This window comes from Sciurus vulgaris (genome assembly GCF_902686455.1).
Source record: "Sciurus vulgaris genome assembly, chromosome: 5".
Classification (NCBI taxonomy): Eukaryota; Metazoa; Chordata; class Mammalia; order Rodentia; family Sciuridae; genus Sciurus; species Sciurus vulgaris.
This window is the reverse complement of record NC_136465.1, coordinates 21,013,343-21,038,759: the sequence shown is the minus strand read 5'-3', so window position 1 is coordinate 21,038,759 and position 25,417 is coordinate 21,013,343. Positions and strand designations below refer to the sequence as shown.

At 34.6% G+C, this 25,417-nt stretch overlaps 1 protein-coding gene and 1 pseudogene across 7 annotated transcripts in view; both read right to left on the bottom strand.

Annotated features, from left to right (window-relative positions):
- TLL1 (tolloid like 1) overlaps positions 1-25,417 on the bottom strand; it is a 205,825-nt gene that overhangs the window by 112,999 nt on the left and 67,409 nt on the right. The window lies entirely within an intron of this gene.
- Positions 17,046-18,801, bottom strand: LOC306662164 (hypoxia-inducible factor 1-alpha inhibitor-like; annotated as a pseudogene). Its single transcript has one exon. The product of its transcript is annotated as a hypoxia-inducible factor 1-alpha inhibitor-like (transcript).

Genomic DNA, 25,417 nt, shown 5'->3' with positions numbered 1-25,417 from the left:
AAGTCCAGGACCAGACAGATTCTTAGCCAAGTTCTACAAGACCTTCAAACAAAATAATCACCAATATTTCTCTATTATATTAACACCAATATTTTTCTATTATAGAAATAGAAAAGGAAGGAACCCTTCCAAACTCAATCAATGAATCTAGTATCACCCTGATAGCAAAAGCAAAGACACATCAAAGAAAGACCAATATCTGTGATTAACACAGATGCAAAAGTTCTCAATAAAATTCTGTCAAACTGCATACAAAAACATATTAAAAAATTTGTGCAGCATGATCAATTGTGGTTCATTCCAGGGATGCAAGGTTGATCCAACATATGGAAATCAATAAAAATTCACCACATCAATAGACTTAAAGATAGTAATCACATTATTATCTCAATAGATTCAGAAAAAAGTCTGACAAAAAACTTCACTAATTAATGTTCTAAACATGAGAAAAACTAGGGATAGTAGGAACATACCTCAACATTGTAAAAACTATCTATGCTAATACCAAGGTCAACATCATTCTAAATGGAGAAAAATTGAAAGCATTCACTCTAAAAACAGGAACAAGGATATCTTCTTTCACTACTTTTATTCAACATCATTTTGAAATTCTAGCTAGAGCAATTAGATAGAATAAAGAAATTAAAGGAATACAAATAGGAAAAGAAGAACTCAAACTATCCCTGATTGCCAATGACATGATTTTATACTTAAAAGATCCGAAAATACCACCAGAAAACAGAAAATTTCTAGAACTAATAAATGAATTCAGCAAAGTAGCAGGATGTAAAATTAACACCCATAAATCAAATGCATTCTTATTCATCAGTGATGAATCTACTGAAAGAGAAATTAGGAAATCTACCTCATTCACAATAGCCTACAATAAATAAATAAATAAATAAATAAATAAATAAATAAATAAGATGTTTGGGAATCAATCTAACGTAAGAGGTGAAAGGCCTCTACAATGAAAACTACAGAACACTAAAGAAAGAAATAGAAGAAGACCTTAGAAGATGGAAGGATGCCCCATATTCTTGGATAGGCGGAATTGGCATTGTCAAAATGATCATACTACCAAAAGTGCTATATAGATTTAATGTAATTCCTATTAAAATCTCAATGACATTCTTCAAAGAACTAGCAAAATAAATCATAAAATTCATTTGGAAAAATAAGAGACCAAGAATAGCCAAAGCAGTTTTTAGCAAAAAGAGTGAAGCAGGAGGCCTCACATTACCAGACCTTGCTACAGTAACAGAAGTGGCATGGTATTGGCACCAAAACAGACATGTAGACCAATGGTACAGAATAGAGGAAACAGAGACAGATTCACATAAATATAGTTATCTCATACTAGACAAAGGTGCCAAAAACATAAATTGGAGATAAGATAGCCTCTTCAACAAATGGTGCTGGAAAAATTGAAAATCCATATGTAGCAAAATGAAATTAAATCCCTATCTCTCACCCTGCATAAAACTGAACTCAAAGTGGATCAAAGACTTAGGCACTAGAACAGAGGCCCTGTACCTGATAGAAGGAAAAATGGGCCCAGATCTTCATCATGTTGGCCTAGGATATGACTTCCTTACCAAAACTCCTAAGGTACAAGAAGTAAAAATCAAAAATCAATAAATATGATGGATTCAAACTAAAAAGCTTCTTATCAGCAAAGGAAACAATAACATGAAGAGAGAGCATACAGAATGGGAGAAAATCTTTACCACACACACTTCAGATAGAGCACGAATCTCCAGGATACACAAAGAACTCAAAAAACTTAAAACAAAAAATTCCCCAAATAACCCAATCAATAAATGGGCTAAGGAACTGAACAGACACTTTACAGAAAAAGAAATACAATCAATCAGCAAATATATGAAAAAATGTTCAACATCTCTAGCAACTAGGGAAATGCAAATCAAAACTACACTGAGATTCCATCTCACTCCACTCAGAACAGCAATAATCGAGAATACAAGCAACAATAAATACTGGCAAGGATGTGGGGATGATAGTTCACACACACACTGCTGGTAGGACTGCAAATTGGTGCAACCACTATGGAAAACAGTATGAAGATTCCACAGAAAACTTGGAATGGAACCACCATTTGACCCAATCCTCCCACTTTTAGGTTTATACCCAAAGGAATTAAAATCAGCATACTACAGTGATAAAGTCACATTAATGTTTATAGCTGCTCAATTCACATTAGTTAAACTATGGAACCAATCCAGGTGCCCTTCAACAGATGAATGGATAAAGAAATTGTGGTATAAATACAGAATGGAATATTACTCAGCCTTAAAGAAGAATGAAATTATGATGTGTGCAGGTAAATGGGTGGAACTGGAGAATATTATGTTAAGCAAAATAAGTCATTCTCAAAGAACCAAAGGCTAAGTGTTTTCTGTGATATGCAGATGCCAATTCACAATAAGGGAGGGGGGAATAGAGGTACTCTGAACTAGACAAGAGAGGAGTTATATATAGTAGATGAATTGGACATTATGACCCTATGTGCATATATGATTACATGACCTGTGTAACTCTACATCATGTACAACCAAAAGAATGAGAAATTATACTCCATTTACATATGATGTGTCAAAATGCCTTCAACTGTCATGTATAACTAATTAGAACAAATTTTTTAAAAACTTAAAAAATGATAAAAAAAATCCTTTACCTTACAAATTTTGAGAAACTCTTTACCCTGTTGGTCATTACTATAGCTTTGTTTTTCATTTTTAAATTTGTGTTCTCTTCTTTATTATCTCCTTACTTCTACTTGGCTTATATTTATTCTTCTTTTTATTATTCATTTAATTTTTACTTCTTAAATACAATACTTACATATTGTCAATAATTTTCTTTCCTAATGTAAGACCAATAGCTATATATTTGCCTCTAATTATTGTTTTAGTGCATGCTCCAGCACACTGTATGTATGTAACATTTCCTTTATTATTCATTTAAACTCATTTTATAAATTCAACTATGAATTGTTTGATTCATGGACATTTTATAAATGTGTATTTTTTAATTTATAAACTTAAAGAGTTTTCTAGTTATTTCATTGTATTTCTTTTTGGCTAAATTTGTATTCTGAGAATAAAATATCAATCTGTGAAAAAAAAATAAATCAAACTATTTGTAGCACTAAAATAAGTTTTGATATAGATATTGAAAAAGAACCAAACAGAAATCTTGGAAATGAAACACACAAATAAAATGGTCAGTTGAAAGTCTCTAATGGATTAGACCCTGGTGAAAACAGAATGTTGAGTTGAAAGACAAAGCAGTCCACCCTTGAACATTCAGACAGTATCAAAGAAAAGAAAAGAGGTAATCATAACCAGAATATACAAGTACTCTGGGACAACATAATGATAACAAATTTAAGAATCATTGGAATTAAACAGTGTTGTATGATACAGGTTAATGGTAAGGATAACCTCTTTAGGGAAATAACAACAAACCTTTCTAAAGCTTGAGAATGAGATGGACATCCAGATACAGAAGGCACTCATAATCCCAAATAGACAAGATCCAAAAAGAAGTTCTATACATTATAATTAAAATGCCTATCATACAGAAGAAGGATAGAATTTTAAAAGGCATATTATGATTTAGATATGAGATGCCCCCAAAAGCTCATGTGTGAGGTAATACAAGAAAGTTTAGAGGTGAAATAATTGGGTTTTAAGAATCTTAACATAATCAGTGCATTAATTCCCTGATAGGGATTGGCTGAGTGGTAACTATATGCAGGTAGGGTATGTCTGCAGAAGGTGGGTCCCTGGGGTTATGACTTTGGTATATATAAAATATCCTTGTTGAGCAACACTATCTCTCTGCTTCCTGATGCCATGTGCCCAGCTGCTTTTCTCTGTCATACACTTCCACCATGCTGTTCTACCTCCCTTCAGGCCCAAAGGAATGCAGTCAGCCCTGTCTGGACCAAAGACCTCTGAAACTGTGAACCCCCAAATAAACTTTCCTCCTGTATGTTGTTCTTGTCAAGTCTTTTGTTCACAAGTAGCAAAAAAAAGCTAACATAAGCCTGCAGGGGAAAAAAAAATGTAGTTCACATTTAGAGGCAAATCCAATTAGAATTACTCCTGATTTTTTAGCACAAACTCTAAAATCCAGGAGGTCGTGGTCCTAAAAGAAAATAACTGTCAACAAAGATTTCTATACCCATCAAAGCTATTCTTCAGAATTGAAGAAGAAATAAAAATGTTCTAAGATAAGCAGAAAATAATTTGTGACTACTAAGCCAGTACTACAGAAAATACTTACTGAAATACTTCACAGAAGAAATGAAAAAAACAAACCCAGAGCACACAAATGGACAAATCTTATTGGAAAAGTAGCTAAGCAAAAAACAGGAAAAATTGAACCTTAGAAATAATTCAATATGTCAGGAATTAATAAACATCTCTCTATAATAACATTGAAGATAAATAGTCTCAACTTTTCAATTAAAAGACATAGGCTGAAGAATGTATTAAAAAAAAAGGAACCAACTATATATTGTTTGCAAGAACTCACCTTACAAAAAAAGACAACTGAATGTGAAAGGATAAAATTTGACAAAGCATGTGAATGAAATCTGAAAACAAGGAGTAGCTAATCTCATATCTGATAAAGAAAACTTCAGGTTTAAATTAAACAGAAAAGACAAAGGTCACTTAGTATTAGTAAGGGGAACAATCCAACAAGAAGATATAACAATACTAAATATTTATGGTATGTCTAATTATATAAAACAGATACTACTTAAATGTTCAGCTAGACCCCAATACAATAATATTGGGTCACCTCTTTCACCAATAGAGAGTCTTCTAGAAATAAACTCAGAAAAAACTCTTTAGGTGTAAAAAGTATTTTAAATCAAATGAAATTAACAAACATCTACATAATATTTCATTCAACAACAGCAGAATGCACTTTCTGCTAAACTACTCATAGAACCTTCTCCAAAATAGACCATATTTTATGTCACAAAGCAAGTATTAATAATTTTTATAAAAAGTTCATATAATTCCTTGTATTTTATTGGATCATAATGGAATTGATTTATAAATCAACACACAAAAACACTATAGAAATCATATAAACTCATGGATGGAATCTGAATAACACACTTTCAAATGAAGAATGGGTGATAGGAGAAAACAGGGGAGAAAATATAAAAATCGTTAGAATCAAATGAGAATAGTGATACAACATACCAGAACCACTGAGACACTATGAAGATGATTCTAAGAAGAAAGTTGATACAAGTGCCTACTTAAGAAAATCAGAAAGATCCCAGATAAAAAACCTAATGAGGCGCCTCACATCCCTGGAAAAACAGGAACAAATCAATTCCAAAACCAGTAGGAGGAAGGAAATAATAAAGATCAGAGCCAAAAATCAATGAAATTGAGAATAAAAAAACAATACAAAGGATCAATGAAATGAAAAGTTGATTCTTGGCATAGATAAGCAATATTGATAAGCCCTTAGCCAAACTAAAAGAAAAAAAATAAAAGAGAAGACCCAAATTATAAAATTAGAGATGAAAAGAAGAAATCACCATAGATATCACAGGAATCCAAAGGATTATTAGGGATTATTTAGAAAATTTATACACTAGTATATTGGAAAATCTAGAAGAAATGGATACATTTGTAGATACAATATATGACCTGCCAATCAAGAGGAATTATAAAAACTGAACAGATCAATAGTAACTAGCAATGAGATATAAGCAATAATAAAAATTTTCCAATGAAGAAAAGCCCAGAACTAGATGGATTCTTAGTCAAATTCTATCAGATCTTTAAAGAGAAATAATACCAATGCTCCTCAAATTATCCCATAAAATAGAATAGAATCAACCACTCCCAAATTTATTCTGTGAGTCCAAGATCATCCTCATACCCAAACCAAATAAGGACACATCAAGGAAAGAAAAACTACATGCCAATAGTCCTTATGAACAAAAATTCTTAATGAAATAATATTATATTCAATAACATATTAGGAAGATTGTACTCCATGACCAAGTTGGTTTTATCCCAGGATGCATGCATGGTACAATATATGCAAATCAATAAATATAAATCACCACATAAGCACTATAAACGACAATAATCACATATTCATCTCAATAGGTGCAAAGAAGACCTTTGACAAAATGTAGCCTTCATTCATGTTAAAAATACTGAATAAATGATGGAAAGAACCTCTCTCTATATTGTAAAGGCTATATATGATAAACAAAAAGCCAACATCATTGTGAATGTAGAAACACTGAAAACATTTCCTAAAATCTGGAACAAAAGAATGATGTTCATTCTCAATAGAAGGAAATAAATGAGATAAAAATAGGAAAGGAAGAAGTCAAATTATTACTGTTTGAAGATGATAGGATCCTATACTTGAAATATTAAAAAAAAAAAACTTCAGAAGACTGCTAGAGCTAATAAACACATTCAGCAAAGTAGCAGTTTGCAAAATCAACATAGAAAATTCAATAGAATTTTGTTTTGCCACTGAGAAAGAAATCAGTAAAAAAAAAAAAAATTCCATTCACAATAACTTCGAAAATAAAATAAAATAAAATAAAATACCTTGGAATAAATCTAACCAAGCAGGTGAAAGACTTCTACAATGAAAACATTGATGAAAGAACTTGGAGAAGACACAAGATGGCAAAGACTCCCATATTCATACAGGAAGTATTAATATGCTAAAATGGCCATACCACCAAAAGCAATGCACATATTTGATGCAATCTTCACTGAACTAGAAAAAAAAAAAAAAAAACAGTCCTAAAATTCATTTGGAAGAACAATAGACCCAGAATAGCCAAAGTAATTTTAAACCAAAAAAGCAATGCTAGAGACATTATAATACCTGACTTCAAATTATACTACAGAGCTATAGTAACAAAAACTGCATGGTACCAGCAAAAATATAGACCCATAGTCCAACCATACAGAATACAAGACAGAGATAAACTCACACATCTACTATCATCTCATCCTTGACAAAGCACCAAAAACATATACTGGAGAAAACATAGCCTTTTTAACAAAAGATGCTGGGAAAACTGGTTATCCATTTGTAGAAGAGTGACACTAGATTCTCACCTCTCACCCCACACAAAAACCAACTCAAAATGAATCAAAGAATTAGGAATTAGACCAGAAACTAAGCAGCTCCTAGTACAAAACACAGGATCAACAATCCAACATACAGACACAGAAAATGATTTTCTCAATAGGATCCCTAAAGCTCAGGAAATCATGCTAAGTGTTAATATAATAAATGGGATGGCACCAAATTCAAAAGTTTCTGCACATCAAAGGAAACAATTGACAATGTGAAGGAAGAACCCACAGAATGGGAGAAAAATCTGTGGTAGTTACTCTTCTGATAGAGAATTAATTTCCAGAATATACAAAGAACACAAAAAAAAAACACTGAAAACCACATAGTTCAATTAATAAATAGACAAATTAACTTAACAGACATTTCTCAAAAAAAGAAATACAAATGGTCAACAAATACATGAAAAAAATATACAAAATCATTAGCAATTAGGGAAATGCAAATCAAAACTACATTAAGATTTTATCTCACGTCAGTCAGAATGGCAATCATCAATAATACAAATAATAAATGCTTGAGAGGATGTGGAAAAAAGGAACACTTTTTACATTGTGAATTAATACAATGCTATGGAAATCAGTATGGAGGTTCTTCAAAAATCTAGGAATGAAACCACTGTAGGACACAGCTACTCCTACACAGGATACTCCTTGGTATGTATCCTGAAGATTTAAATTCAGCAAACTACAGGGATACATGCATACCTGTGTTTACAGCAGCATGTTTCACAATAGCCAAACTGTGAAACCAGTCTAGATGTCTGTCAGTGGATGAATAAATAAATAAACTGTGGTATACATGCACAGTGGAGTTTAATTCAGTTCTAAAGAGGAATGAAAGTGTGTAATTTGCGAGGAAAATGGATGAAACTTGAGAACATTATGTTAAGCAAAATTAACAAAATTCAAAATGTCAAGAGTCATATGTTTTCTCTCATATGTTGGAGCTAATGAGAAAAAAGGAAAAGAAAGGGGTGTGTGTGTGTGTGTGTGTGTGTGTGTGTGTGTTGGAATCTCATAAATCAAAGGGAGGTCACTAGAGAAGAGGAAAGGGACCAGGGGGAAGGAGGAGCAGAGGAAAAATGGAAATAGTGTTGAATAATATTGGCTAAATATATTGTTCTACGTGTGCATGTGGGAATATGTAAAAAGGAATCCTGCCATTATGTCTAGCTACAATGCATCAATAAGAAAGTGTGGAAAAAGTTAACATAACACAGTAAAACTTTGACAAAGCCTAGAAATTCTGGGATAATTGTTTTTTTGTTTTTTTTTTTTAACACTCGTTCACAAATTTTCTTTTTAAACTTTAAAGTTTTCTCTGTAAAACCAAAGGAGGAAAATAAATTGAAATTTAGGAAGACAAAGTCCATGTTTTTCAAATTAATCTCTTACTGTATTCAATACCTAATATTTATGAATTTTTTTAGCACCATAAAGAATGAATTAATAAAAGTAACTAACTTGTGAAATTTAAACTTTAATCCTCAAAGTTATGAAACATTTATTTTAGGCTTTGATCAAGGGTTTATCATGTAAAATGATAAATTAATTGGATTAATTGCCCGGCTTAGTTCCCTTATACAAATGTGACATGAGATCAGGGGTTAGATTTATGTGTGAATCTAGAAAGGAAGAAAACAGAATTTGGTTCACTAGCTGGAAAAAAGGTTTCTTAAAATATAAATCCTCTCTTAAAATTAACCACTCTCTTCTGCCCTGTTGCCAATGGTCTGACCTATTGCCAGTGGAATGACAGATTATAATTGATATAAAGAGGTGTTTTATTATCTTTTTCTGTCATAGAAACAAAGCCATGAAGAGTCTGTAGAATGGTTTATTATACTAAAGGGTTGGTCTCCTTGCCTAAAATGGAATCAAGAATTCAAAATTAAGTTCCACCTCATACACATGCAGCAGAAAAGACTAAGCTTCAATGTTCCTAAAGCCAGACATCCAAAGAAACAGATAACCGATCTAAATTAAATATTATGCCAACTGTAAAGTAAGGCTTGTTGATTTTCATTAAAACTTATTTATTTCTTGTTTCACTGTTTTAAGGTAAATCCTAGTTTGCTAGTTATTTAAAACTTCTATCCTTTGTATCATTGTGGAAATAGTTGTGGGCACTGACTGGCAGAGACTCTCAGCCTGTCTCTTCCATTCTTAATGCTGAAGTGCTGAAGCAATGAGAGACACTAAAACTATTCTTCCCTAACTTTCTTTGCATAAGAATCACAACAAATCTGTTTAAAATGAAAACTGATATAGGGTCTGGAGAGGACCCTCAGATTCTTTACATTTTTAACAAACTCCCAATCACAACAAATATTTATCCCTGTCATCATCTTTATTAGCACAATTCTTTTTTTCTGCGGGAATAAACTTCCTCTCTTCTCTGAGTTAGCTGGATGACATGAAAACTGAAGCCCTCAACCAAGTGTAGGTTTGTCAGTAGTACTGACATATTTTACATAACAAACGTAGTACCAGTAACATAAAACTCAAATATGTTTTAGATTTTTATTTTCTCGTAATGACTTTTCACATGCAATAAGATTCATGCCGGGATGGATTTTATCAAACACAGATCAGCATTCCAAGGATAAGTCACTTCACAGAAGCAAAAACATGACTTCTGGAGTGAGAAAAAGGCAGAAGGCCAAATGATTAAGGAAGACAAAACAATTCTAGAGTACATAAACCCATTTTATTTATCATTACTTTTTCTAAATTAATTGCTTTGGAATAGCTTGGCAGTTCTGAATACATCATAAATTGCTTCAGAAGAAAACCAAATGCCGTGATAAAGTCAATTCACTTATGGGCAGACTTGTTGCACTGCAGACCATACACATCTTTAAACTTTGATATTATCAACAGAAAAAAATACACATTTTAGAGTTTTTCACCTATCACATTTTTTACAATGTCTATTTTCTTCTTTATGTTGCACACATTTGAAGGTTTCCTTAATTCATCTCTAATTAAATCTAAGTGTTCTATTTGCATATGCTCCAATATTTTACTTATGCACTAAAACAGCATGCAGGAACATGGCAATTTATATTATAGGGTACTTAGAATTTACATTATAATCTAATATAGAGTTGATATTTAAGTGCAAAGAGATATATGAAATACTCATTCCACTTTGGAATTTTTTCCTTTATATCTGGTATTTTCTATTTATTTTATATCAATAAAATTACAGAGAAAAAGTTTTGAAAGTATGAATTATCATTTATTTGGCCCTTTTTAATACAGTGATTTGAGGTTAGTGAGATCAGAACTAAAAGCAATATGGGAAACTGGTTACATGGTACAATACTAGGGAAATGTTCAAGTGCAATTAGAGTATTTACTATCTGGAATTCTTCTTGGATTCCTATGGTCAAAAGGAGGGGTTAGAACTAACCAATAGGCCAAAATTAAATGTCAGGAAGAACAATTTTCAAACTGCATGGAAAACCACAGGCTTTTTTTCCCTCTCTCTCTCTCCTAAAGGTCATTTGCCTTCAATGTACTACAAAAATTTCAAGAGTCAAAGATCAAGAGAGATAGAGTGCTTCTGTTGTAGTATACACTTTATAGAATAATGTATGGTGAGAGAAAAAGCGATCTAAGCTTGTGACTTCCTACACTTAGCTTTAAAAGATGTCTATTGCAACCACTTCCTGATTCCCCAGTGATTATTAGCCTTTCAATCCTGAAGGTCCAGGGATCAGTTTCAAGGAGGTTTCGAGTTTATGGTGTTTGAAAAACTGAATGCCAAAAATATGCATAAGTTTGTAAATAGTGGGATCACATGTTTTTCTGGGGAGAGACTTACAGTAGATTGTCAAAAGGAATCACATAAAGACTATTGTCTTTTACAATGTTAAAGCCTTTTAGTACACTGCAAGGAAAAATCTTGCAAACTTACATTTTTAAGAAAATGAATATATTTACTTGAATTAACACTAAAATATCTGATAGTAACTACTGGAGAGTACTATGTAGAAGACAAGAAGACAGGATCTCCTCAGGCACTACCTATAGAGAGCTTCCCAGGAAACCCTCTTTCCCAGTCCACCTAACTAGGCATCTCCTCTGCTCCATGTCCGGATGATACTTTTGTCAATAACAGGCCAATCCCCAGGGGCTGGGGTTGTGGCTCAGTGGCAGAGTGCTTGCCTAGCAGGTGTGAGGCACTGGGTTCGATTCTCAGCACCACGTAGAAATAAATAAATAAAAATAAAGGTCCGTCAACAACTAAAAAAAACTTAAAAGAGAAAATATTAAAAAAAAAAAAAAAAGGCCAATCCCGAGATTTCATAATTATGTTTTCAGTTATCTGATTCCTCAATCTCATTTTGAAAATACTAATCACAACAGGAAGTGTGTATTTCTCACCTTGATTCCTTTTTTTAATAAATTAAAACTTATTTTAACTAATACATAAGAGCAAAAATGGTTCATATTAACCAAGTAATGTGATATTTCAGTATATGTATACATTGTATAACGTTTAAATTGGAGTAAGCATCTCTGTCTTCTCATTTATTATCATTTCTCAATGGTGAGTACTTTTAAAATCCTTTCTTCTAGCCTTTTGAAATGTACAGTGTACTATTATTATCTATAGTCACCCTATTGTGCAATAGCACCTTAAATCCCTCAATGCCAGAGTATCTAAAAATAAATAGATCTTCAATATATATTCTGGGTTAAAAAATGTGGAAAGGAAATATACCATGGATCAGGGTACAAGTTGAGGCATGACATTTTAGTCAGCTTTTTTGCTGCAACTAAAAGACCAGGCTGGCACCATTATAGAGGAGGAAAGGTTTATTTGGGGTCTCACGGTCAAAGGTCTTAGTCCATAGAAGGCCAGCTCCATTCCTCGGGGCTTGAGGTGAGACTGAACATCACAGCTGGTGAAGGTGGCAGAGGGAAACAGCTCACATCACGGTGATCAGGAAGCAGAGACTCCCCTTTCCAGATACGAAATATACACCCCATAGCCACACCCCAATTCTCACCTCCTCCAGCCACACCCTACCACTTCAATTAATCCCGACAGGGAATGAATTCACTGATTGGGTTAAGATTTTTATAGCTCAATCATTTCTCCTCTGAACCTTCCTGCATCATCTCACACATGAGTTTTTGGGAACACCTCACATACAAACTATAACACTTGGTGTGCTACGTATTTGACAAATTTGCCTTAAAACCAAAATAATAGACATTTAGCCATTCTAAGGAATGGTTATTTCAAAACCCTTCTATCTAGAATGAATTATTGCTATACATATTTTTAAAAAATAATTTAAAAGCAGTTTACCTTCTTTTTCATTCTAGTAGTACATATTATTAAGTGTAGTAATGAGAAATGTGTTCTCTTTTCTCTAAACACCACACTTAGAGGCTCAAGAAATATATAACTGAGCTAAAAGACCAGTTATCTTAAGATTTATGGGATTTGGAAAGATAGCTCAAAGACTCAACAATCACCCAGAGCACTTGCTCCTTACATGTTTCCATATTCTGTTTAAACTTTCAGCTTTTATTGATATTGGATTTAGGGAAGAAGAATGATGTCATGTGAAGGTCTGACAAGACTGCCTTGACTCACAAGGAAAGCATAATGGAAATTTTCTCAAAGGCAACAGTGAAGGCTCAAAAGTCAACTATTTTTGCATGATTGACAACCACTAAGCAAACTCCCTCGGAAAGTAAGATCTGGCGAAATTTCTGATGTATATATTTTAGAGATAATGTTACACCAGTTAAAAGAGAAAATAATTTCCTGTTGGCATTTCATATACACAGAGTAAGTTTTTCCTCCAAAATGATATGCATGGAAATTAATATAAATTCCAAGTTCGAGAAACAATTATCTGAAATTTTAAAAGCTCTTGGTATAGTACATAAATAAATAAAATATATTTTATGCAGACACTCAGAAATATTCTTAAGGATGAGAACATTTTCATGTAGTATGTAGGTTTCTTAAATTTATATTAATAAAAAGGAAACTATTTACAGTCCACTTATTTTAGTGGATTTGTATTTTTAAAAGTCTACACTTCTACTTTGTATACTACTATTTCTATTGTGTATACTACCAAATAAATGCAACAAATCATCTAATCTACAATATTTTAAAAAGTGAACTTGTAGTGAAATATTGATACTTATCCTTCCCTCATAAACTGAATTTTGGAAGGTGTATCTAGGAACATGACTTACCTGGCCACTTCAAAACAATATACTTTTATCTATCAATTATAGGTATTTTGGAGGATTGTGGAGGTTCAATATAAAAGAGCTAGATGGTTTGGATCTTTGATTATGGGAAAAGAAAACAGAAAATCTAAACTCTTCAAAAGTGGCTTCAAAGAACACAAAACTAGTTAAATGGGTTTCTTCAATTATTTCTTATCTCAGGAAATAAAATATTATCTCAATATAAAATCAGATGTTCAGTCTGAAACGAAAAACAAGTATAAATGCACCTTGTTAGCAAGGATTATCGTCCAGAATGTGGGGACATTTGACATTAAAGTAATTTTTCACTCTATTATTTTGTTTCAAGATAAATTGAGATTGAGCCATCTATTCTGGACACAGGATACAAAGGAGCAAGTTGTCTTTTCCACATTTTCTTCTTCTGTTTTTATATCATTTTACATTGTACATTATAGATATGATTAAATGCTACATTTTCAAATAAACATGTCTTTTTTCATGTCAGAAAACAAAATTTTTTCCCATAACAAAAGATCCATTGAAACATCATATCAATCTGCATTTATAGCCCACAATGCCTGTGGATAGGATTTCTCAGGACATTTTTAAAATATCACCCATACCACAAATATTCATTTGGAACGCTTTGTCTCAAAGGAGAAAACATTGACCAAAAGCACTTTGATCAAGAAATGTAAAAATAAATATTGAAGCTTTGCTGTGTGTATGGTCTAATATTTTCTCTCACGTACTTTCAGAAAATAAATTATTGTGGTTCACAAGTTTTTAGAAACAGCCATTCTTACATGACTCAAATATTGAATGTATAATCAACCACTAGGAAGATTTGGTTTATTTAGATTTCCCACCTCATACATCTTGTAAGGACAGAGCAAACACTTGTTTTTTAAATTCCCTTAGGCCCATGATTGTTTACATTTGTGGCCAGAGCAGGAGTCAATTCTGATACTTCTTTTTTAATTAAGTTTGCTTATTTTCTAAATATTGACACTAGCTCTTGGAGTAAATCTTGATCTCTTCCTGGAAGTATGACTGTTTATGCAAATTGACTATTTGCTATATTCTAGCTTTGTTTTACCCGTGGCTGGTCACCTCTTCACACAAACCAAAGATTCTCTTTTCCCACTTTTCTCCATTTTAATTTAGCCTAGTTTTATTTTATGATAGGTTCAGAGAAATGGTAATATAACCTTTCTGGTTATTATTATCCTGTAAAAGAGTTCCTCTGGGCACAAGTCAAATGCTGGGTTTTCTTTGGTTAATAGTTCACATTGCACAGTCACATGTACTCAGGGAAAGACATTTTCTGAAATGTAAAAAATTCATCAACATCCTGGAAACTTGACTCTGCACACTGATTTTCTGTTTGTTCTCTTTGTAGTCTTAGACACCTCAAACAATCAGGAGGATAATTGAAGAGCATTTTTATTCACATTAAATAAGAAAAAAGTAATAGAAAGATCTATGAAATGTCCTTCTCATATTTCTTCCAATAGTTCAAAGCTTTACTTTAAATGTTCCATAAAGGGCTATTAGTTTATGCTACTATTCAGTGTGTGGTATTTCATAAAGTAACCTCATCCTAACATTTGTGTCCTTTGAATCGTAGAATATTCTATGATATCCAGTAAGCAGACTAATAACTCACTGATAGTATTTACTTTTTTTAAAAAATCACCATTCTTTTATTGCCGATCATACCATATGTCTACTTTTAATACTTCATACAGCAGAGTTTGTTAGCACCAGAGACAGGTCATTTCTCAGAGTTAAGTGATTCACAGTGGACACACCAAGTCAAACTGTCCATTTGAGTTCCTATTGATTGTACATCTTAACCAAGGCAGAGTCTCAGATGAAAATGAAAGACTAGGCAGTCACTACCTTTCCATAATTGCATAATAATATTACCTGTATTGACAATGGTGACAATATACGATCTTCATTAATGCCAGAAACCATAGCCCTTAATGTGTTATTTTAAAGTTGAATATTTGGAACTAGAATTGTAAGTTTTTTGCAGTGGATATAAACTGGAAATCTGGCTCATTCAACCCTCCCTGCAGTATTACTAATTAATTAAATGTTAAATTCACACTTTGACTCAAAGCATTTGTTCTCTTTGTAGTCTTAGATACCTCAAACAATCAGGAGGATAACTGAAGAGTATTTTATCCACACCAAACAAGCAGAAAGAAAGAAAGAATCTATGAAAAGTCCTTCTCATATTGAGATAGAACTATAATTCTCCTCTTAAATCATTCTCAGCAGAAACTTATCAAAGAAATACTTCTGTAATTTTTTGAAAACAAAAATCCTTAGATTTGTATGCATTTTATTTTGCTCATAAAAATATAATACCAAAACATTTCAAATAATTACTATATCTTGGATATTGAATGTCATAAACTATAGAATATCTGGTTAACTGAATAATAATCTTTTTAATAAAACTAGATGCATTAAAAACCTCTAGCTAATGAAAGTGAGTATCATTTTCTTCTGTAATTGACTTCCAGCTAATTATACTGGTTTCTCTTTTATTTGGAGAATTTTAGACACATAGTACTTTTCTAATCAGGGTTAAAATTTTGTAAAAAGTTCCTTTTCTATTAATTCCCTTTAACAATTAATAAAATCAATCAATCAGCATTTCTGCAAAGAAATTGGAGGGCTTACAAAATAATGTTTTTAAAAATTTCATAAATAAGGGAGCCACCCAAGAACAATAGCTTTAAAAATGCTTAAAATTTGTTTTTACTATTTTCAAAAATGATGAGACATATTATTATCATTTATCAAACTTACATTTTGTGCCTGATACTGTGCTAGGAACTGGAATTCAAAAATAAATAAAACAAAGTCCCTTTCTTTGGGGATTAGTGATTTAGTACACTAATAGAACAGATAGGTTCTATTAAAAGTCATTCAAAGTCAATTTTAAATTGGCCACTTAACCTTCTACTTACCATTCAGAAAATCACAGTATGCTTAGATACTTGAAGGCTACTTTGAATCAGTGCAAAAAATATTAAAAATAGATTTCACTGCAAGAATTAGTCATACTACCTGAGCAACTGCTCCCAGGGTGTCTGGTTATACCAGTTCTGTACCTTTAGTGCTAATTACATATAATCCTGAATGTCTCTGAATGACAGTCCATCAATACAATCTGCTGCACACTTGGATGACTTTTTCTCTGTGACTATGGCTGTAACAGCCTTTGACTTGTTACTAATTCTTGCATATATAGAATGACAGGTAGTGAGTTAGCTGCCTAAGCTTGACCCCATTTCATCTACTCAGCCAGGAAGCTCAGCAGCAGAGAATATGGCCTGAACAGGGAGGGACATAGGACCCAGAAGCTCTAGCCAGACAACAGGTAAGTTGTAGTAAGACCGAACCAATATATCATGGCTAAAATCTGAGTTAAAAAGCTGCAGGCAATGAGGTAGTACTTCTGGGGGCTCACACTGTATTGTCACACTGTGACAATACAGTCAAAAAGGTAAGCTGTGGAGAAGCTTAGTAAACAGAGAGGCTGGCCAGTGTGGACACATGCATACCAGTGTGTATAAGCATGTGTGTATGCACACGTTCACACACACACACACAACACACACACAGACTTGTACCTCTAGAGCCTAGAGAAGCCACAGCTAGAACTCCCCTGATACCTAGCAGAGGGGCAAGAGCTAATGCTGAAAAATTGTGTGTCTATAATTCGGAATGTATATACAACCTTAGATTCTTATGTTCCAAGTTTCCTTTCCATATATGGCTTGAGCCTGGGGGTCCCAGCTGGAACCCTATCTAACCCTCTCCCACTTGAAGGCTACCTAAGCTCTCAAAGGCAAGCCTCCTTCTCAATCCCCCCATTAGAGTCCCAGTAGCCATTTCTACACAGACTGAAGCCTGACTGCAAAAACTGGCAGGAGGCAGATTGAACTGAATTGGGCTCACTCTGTCCCTACAGCCCAGATGCAGCAAGTCCTGCAGCCCAGGTGCAGTGGAGGTCCAAGAGCATCTCCTCTCTCAGGCTGAGGCATTGAGGTTATAGGAGATAGGGCTGAAAGCCAGACCCAGAAGAAGGGAATGAGAAGCAGAAACATTATGTGTGTTCATGCACACATACACACACACACACACACACACACATACACCCTGAAGTTGACCAATTAACAGACACAGACATGATAGCAACCAGAAGCTGAGACTCCACACAATGAATGCAAAACTTTAGGGGGTCAGACAGGGAGGGTGCTGGGGCACCAAGAGGCAAGGGTGAGAAGTTCCTCCGAATGGAAGTGGAGTATTAACCACCCTGCCTTACCCCGAACACCAGTGTCCAGGGCCATGGCAAGAGTCCAGTCCATTAAGTGCAGCATGTAATACTAGTGTTTGGAGTCTCCTGTCCTCATCAATGAAATGGTGCACATAGGACAGCAGTCCTCTGGCAGGAGGCCTGAACCCCTGGCACGCTAATTGTATCGGCTCTTGATCATTGTGTTCAACAAAGGTAACCCTCTGGTGGGTTCCCCAAGGTCTCTCCAAGCATCTTCTCAATGTTTTCAATTATGACCACTTTCTGATCAGCTTTGAGAGGACATTCCATTCTCTTAGGGGTAGGTGCCCCCTTATGCCAGAAGTTCACAGTGATTGTAATCCCCCCATTTAGTAATGACTCTATGTGATGCCACCAGTATATTGGGATGTAAAGAACATCACCAGGACCAACCACTGTTTCATAACAACCATGTTTTAGAAATTGGGGAACCTCTCCCAGTCAGGATTGTCAAAGTCTGCTTGGATCTGTCTGTTACATGGGTGATGAACAGGATATGGATAGAGGCACTCAAACTGATCCTGAAGGCATAAGATGTGTTGCTTATGGCCTTTGTATCTGGGCAAAGAAGTTCTGTTGCTCATCATAGTGAGAAGATGTCACATTTCCTTCCAGGCCAATGAGCAGTAGGTTAGAGGTCAGCTGTCCCCAAGCCCGGTTTTCCCTGTTGCTTATTAATCCAGTTCCAGTTAAAACCCAAGAAGTCCATGCCACTTTTCCTGCCCACGGTGTCATTGAGTGTTTGCTGCAGATACAAACTCTTGTCCCCTCCTTGCTGCTGTTTATTCTGCAGTTTCACAACAAATTCATGAAATTTCATTTTCTCCCTGTTGGACCTCGGTTTAAAGTTCTAGAAATTAGCCATCTTCTTCTCATCATAGTACAAGAACTTGTGGGTACTGGCAGTGTACGTGGAGAAGTCTCCCTTGCCAATATCCTCTAGTAGGTAGTCAAGGTCCCGTTTCAGAGCAGGAACACAAGATTTGTGATGTTCAGCATTAGAGGTTCTGCATTTTCCATGAGCTTCTCTGCCCAGGGGTGGGGGGGTCACCCTTAGAGTCAGGATGGGTGGGATCCAGAAGCTGTTAAGTGCACAGTTGCAATTCATTCCAGTCATAGCCTAGGGCTTCAGCCTCTTCCCAGGCTTCTCCAGAGCCCAAAGCTGCAGCCTCACCTGCCCTGCTGCCATCTCTGCCGCTGGGGATGGCCCGAGAAGTCAAAGTTCTTTAAAAAACAATAACTGATTTCTGGCCTGTGACAGAAAATAAGTAAGAGGAGCCTGGGGTATATTATAATATCAGAAGGCAATGAAGCTGCAAAGACCAAAGTGCCATTTTAGAGAATTCAAGAGAAATTGAAGAAGCTCCCACTGGCCAAAATTAGGACAATTTGCATGTAAACAAAGATAATAACTGATTGAATTGAAACACATTATCAAATATGTTTAAAGCCATTATTCATAATAATAATAAAATTGTACCTTTGGAGGATGTTAGGAAATCAACTCATTTCTTTTGCAAATATACATGTAAAGAGAAATAGATTTTAAACATTTCTGATTAAACATTGCCTAGTAATTTGTGGGATGGAGTATTTATATATAGGTTTTGAGAATTCTTCCTCTTTTGGGAATTGTCTGTTCCCATTCTTTGGAATGTTTTTCTTTGGCTAATTTGTCTTATGCTGGATTGTAGGTACTTCTTATATACTTATATTTTCTGTCATTGTGGTAGCTTTCTCCAATGTAGATTTTATAGTAGAATTTATTAATATATCTAATTTAAATAAATGTAATTTAATATTCTCACAATAAACTTGTAATTATTTGCTCTCTCATAGTTTGTGCTTTTTAGTCATATTTAAGCAACACATCTTTTTCTGAGATAGTTTCCCATATCTCCTAAAAAATTCTAAAATCTATCTCTCACATGTATGTCTTTATTCCACATTTAGCTATTTTATATTTTCTTCTGCCTGGATAACTAACTCTCCCCAGTCTTGCAAAAGAATGTCTAGCCTTTTTCCAAATATTTGCAATACCATTTCTGTCACATGCATATTGTGACATGTTTGTATCACTGTGACAAAATATTAAGATAAGCAGAAGGAGGGAAGATTTGTTTTGGCTCATGGTTTCAGAAATTTCAGTCCAGGTTGCTTGGCCCTATTGCTTTGGGGCTTAGGTCAGCACCATAAATCATGGTGAACACTCATGGCAGAGAAGCCTGCTCACCTCATGGCAGCCAGGAAGCAAATAGATAGAGAGAGAAAGACAGAGGGGAAGGGGCCAGGGACCCAACGATCCCCTTCAGGCGCATGACCCCAATGGCCTAACTTGCTCCCATTCAGCCTCAGTTCCTAAAGTTGTCAGCACCCCCCAACAGAGCCACAGGCTGGCAGTTCTTTAGCACACAAGCTTTTGAGGGACACTTTGATCCAAATTACAGCACATGTCTTACATCTAAGCCTTCTATTCCGTTTCATAGACATATTAGCCTTTAATACCATGCTATAAGATAACTATCACTTTATTAGAAATCTTTACATCTAATAGGGTTAATTCCTTATCCCCCTACCCATGTTTTAGATATATATTACCCTTAGCAATATAATTTTTCCTTTTGACTTTGAGAAGCAGATAGTCAAGCTACAAGAAAAATTCTGTTGGGATCTTGATTAAAACTGCATTGATTCTATAAATTAAAATAGAAATAATTGTTATTTTAAAGAGATTTAGTTTTCATATTTTTGATCATATTCAACTTATTTTGGTTTTACTTACATTTTTTCATAAAGACTTAACTTCTCCTCCCTGAAGGTCTTATGTATAGCTAAACTTTCAGATTTTGTTGCTGTAGTAAATGCTAACTTTTAAGTTGTATTTTGTAAGTGTCACTTGTATATAAAATGCTATGTTTGAATCTTGTATTCAAAATACTATGTTTGAATCTTGTATTCATCAGATAAGAATACTTCCATTGACTCCAATAATCTCTTGCATTTCATATGAAGACAGTTTTATCATCCAAAAGTAGTGTTGTGTTTACCATTTCCAGTTCCAGAATGTGTGAGTATGAGTGTGTGTGTTTGTGTGTGTGCAAACTACTTTTTGTTTTACACAATTCTTAAAACCTTAATATTGAATACAATAGTAGGAATACTTGTCTTATGACTTTTAAAGAGAAAGTTTCCAATATTTTATCATTGACTATGTTTTTAGTTAAAAGTGCTAGCAGATAATTAATTAGGTCAAACAAGACCCTTATGTTCCTATTTTGCATTTTTGGCATTTATATTTATAAAAGAAATTGACCCATAATAGGTTTTCTCTTCATTTCATTGTCTAGTCTGGAATCAAAGTTATACTAACCTCATAAAATGATCTGGGAGATGTAATTTTCTTTCTGGTCACTCAGATAATTTGTATAAGACTGGGAATTTTTTTTCTTAAACAGTAGGCAGAAAATGCTTGTAAATGTGTCTAGGCATGAGATTATATGCAAGGGAAGGGTTTTTTTTATCCCCCCATTCACCAACCTAGATATTTTCTGTCTCCAGTGCTCTTATAAAGATGGCAAGAGAGGAAAAGGGTACTTCTACTAGTCTTTTCCATGGTGTTTTTAGAGGATGCTTTGATGGACTGCCCAGATTTAACCTCAAGAGGGAAAAATTCATTCCCAGATACTGGAAAGTTGTTGACTAAAAAATTTCAACTGTCAGCCCTCTTGGCTGAAAGGCTACCTCCTCCACAGCCAAAGCCACTTCCTGTAGGTAGCCGGCATCCAGTGGCTGATCAAGGAGTATGTATAAGAGTATATCTCCCTCCCTCCAGCCTGGAACATCTCTAATGGATCATTTTAGCATCAAAACTCTTAATTTGTCTGAGACCATCACTGAGGCTACATTATAGTCCAATATCTTCATCCATTCTTGCTTCTTTCCCTTCCCTTCATATTTATAAGTAGTGACCCTAAGAACTCTTCCCTCTATCATAGCAACCCAACCTGTGACAGGTGTAGCAATTTTGGCACACATAATCCAGTCTTATAAGATTTTGGCAATGGAGATTTTGAACTGGGAATGAGAAACTCATCATGGGTTATAGGCAGAGCACAAACAGCATCCATCATATAATGACAGTGTAATTGCTAAATATCCATCCTATAATAATGAAAGACTGAAAAAAGCAATGCTTTTGGGGGGTATTACTTATCAGGTATGCATGCAATAGAGGGGAAACAGTAACTCTAAGGACAGTAATTAAGCTGCTAATGTTAAACTATACTGGTACTTGCTAAATGTTAACAGAAGAATAACAATCAGTAATTACAAGCTGTGAGTGAACTCGAGAGAGCCTTCTCAGTAGCATACAAAAATGTTCCCATCTCCTACAGCCTATGACAGAGAAAACTAAGAATGAGATCCGGGATTTAATTCTAAGAGTTACAGAACTCCAAGGAAGAATTAGCTTCTGAAAGACATCCAGTCAGGTATGACAACATCCAGTTCTACCTGGCAAATTATGGAGCCCTAACACATGGGTTGATTAAAGGAGGGCTGAGGCACCTGAAAATCTTGAACCTCCAGACTTCTTTTGATTTCTTTAGTCTGAAAACAAACAAAACAAAATTACTAAACCAACCTGTTAAAGACTAATACTCTGCTCTTCTCTAAAGATAGTACAGTGGTGTCTCTCCCAAAAGACAATACGTGTCACTTAAGATCTGCCCTTCCTTTTGACCACAAAATCAATAGGGTTAAATCACAGCATAAGTTCGCCAAGTTGGCCCTAAAACAGGAAGTAAGGGACTGTGTTCAAAAAGATCTACCCAGCCTTGTCAGGAACCTAAAGAACACTCAGGGACTCGATACTATAGGTGAAACATGAAGTTGTATAAGAATTTATTTATTTGATAGCACTATTCCAGGATAAGAATATGACACCCTTATCAGAACACTGTAAGGTGAGACAACTATACAAACAGGATGGCTCCTGGAAGAACCAGGAAAGCACGAACCTACATTAAGTAAAACAGAAATACTAGAATTGCCATGTCGGAGGAATTTAAAGACAGAGAAATATGCTTCAGTGGAAACACTTCATTCAGTACAAGACACCTGATGACTACACTACATAATAAATTTCTGACGATAAAACAGTTACAAATAAGGAATGTACTCATGAAAGAAGAACTGACATCACTGAGAAGTTCAAAGTTGAAGGTGAGGACTAATAGTATAATTCAATGTTGTAGAATAATGGAAATGACAGAATCCAAAAAAATAAAGGTTGCAGAGTGATATTTAATTAGCATAAGCCAGGTGACAATAATTGTCTAATTATAATAAGTCACAGCAAGGTAGTCACACATAGGAACACTCACTCTCACATAGTGATGATATGGTTATGATATCTAAGGAGCATAAGAGATGGATAGTCAACCAAGAGTATGTTGCAATGTATACAATCACAAAATATAAAGACTGGATGAAGACATACATGATTTAAACAGATCAATACCAAGCAATGAAATAGAAGAAGCCATTAAAAATCTACCATCCGAGAAAAGCCCAGGACCAGACAGATTCTCAGCCGAGTTCTACAAGACCTTCAAAGAAGAACTAATTCCAATACTTCTCAAAGTATACCAGGAAATAGAAAAGGAGGGTACCCTACCGAACTCATTCTATGAAGCTAATATCACCCTCATACCCAAACCAGAAAAGACACATCAAGGAAAGAAAATTTTAGACCAATATCCTTGATGAATATAGATGCTAAGATCCTTAACAAAATATTGGCAAACCATATCCAAAAACATATTAAGAAAATTGTGCACCACGATCAAGTGGGGTTCATTCCTGGAATGCAAGGATGGTTTAACATCCGTAAATCAATAAACGTAATCCATCATGTCAATAGAATTAAGGTTAAGAATCATATGGTTATTTCAATTGACGCAGAAAAAGCATTTGACAATATACAACACCCCTTCATGCTGAAAACACTAGAAAAAATAGGGATAGTAGGAACATACCTGAACATTGTAAAGGCTATTTATGCTAAGCCCATGGCCAACATCATTCTTAATGGAGAAAAACTGAAACCATTCCCTTTAAAAATGGGAACAAGACAGGGATGTCCTCTTTCACCACTTCCATTCAACATTGTCCTCGAAACTCTAGCCAGAGCAATTAGGCAGACTAAAGAAATTAAAGGGATACGAATAGGAAAAGAGGAACTTAAGCTGCCACTATTTGCTGATGACATGATTCTATATTTAGAGGATCCAAAAACCTCCTCCAGAAAACTTCTAGACCTTATCAATGAATTCAGCAAAATAGCAGGCTATAAAATCAACACGAATAAATCTACAGCATTTTTATACGCAAGCGATGAAACACCTGAAAGGGAAATGAGGAAAACAACTCCATTTGCAATAGCCTCAAAAAAAATAAAATACTTGGGTATCAATCTAACCAAAGAGGTAAAAGATCTCTACAATGAAAACTACAAAACACTGAAGAAAGAAATTAAGGAAGACCTTAGAAGATGGAAAGATCTCCCATGTTCTTGGATAGGCAGAATTAATATTGCCAAAATGGCCATACTACCAAAAGTGCTATACAGATCCAATGCAATTCCAATTAAAATCCCAATGACGTACCTCACAGAAATAGAGAAAGCAATCAAGAAATTCATCTGGAAGAATGAGAAACCCAGAATAGCTAAAGCAATCCTTAGCAGGAAGAATGAAACAGGGGGTATCACAATACCAGAACTTCAACTATACTACAAAGCAATAGTAACAAAAACAGCATGGTATTGGCACCAAAATAGACAGGTAGATCAATGGTACAGAATAGAGGACATGGACACAAACCCAAATAAATACAATTTTCTAATATTAGACAAAAGTGCCAAAAATATGCAATGGAGAAAAGAAAGCCTCTTCAACAAATGGTGCTGGGAAAACTGGAAATTCATATGCAACAGAATGAAACTAAACCCCTATCTCTCACCCTGCACAAAACTCAACTCACAATGGATCAAGGACCTTGATATCAGACCAGAGACCCTGCATCTTATAGAAGAAAAAGTAGGTCCAAATCTTCACCTTGTTGGCTTAGGATCAGACTTCCTTAAGAGGACTCCCATAGCACAAGAAATAAAAGCAAGAATCAATAACTAGGATAGATTCAAACTACATAGCTTTCTCTCAGCAAAGGAAACTATCAGTAATGTGAAGAGACAGCCTACAGAGTGGGAGAAAATCTTTGCCTCTCATACTTCAGATAGAGCACTAATTTCCAGAATATATAAAGAACTCAAAAAACTCTACACCAAGAATACAAATAACCCAATCAACAAATGGGCTAAGGAAATGAACAGACACTTCACAGAAGAAGATCTACAAGCAATCAACAGATATATGAAAAAATGTTCAACATCTTTAGTAATAAGAGAAATGCAAATCAAAACTACACTGAGATTCCATCTCACCCCGATTAGAATGGCGATTATCAAGAATACGAGCAACAACAGGTGTTGGCGAGGATGTGGGGAGAAAGGTACACTCATACATTGCTGATGGGACTGCAAATTAGTGCAGCCACTCTGGAAAGCAGTGTGGAG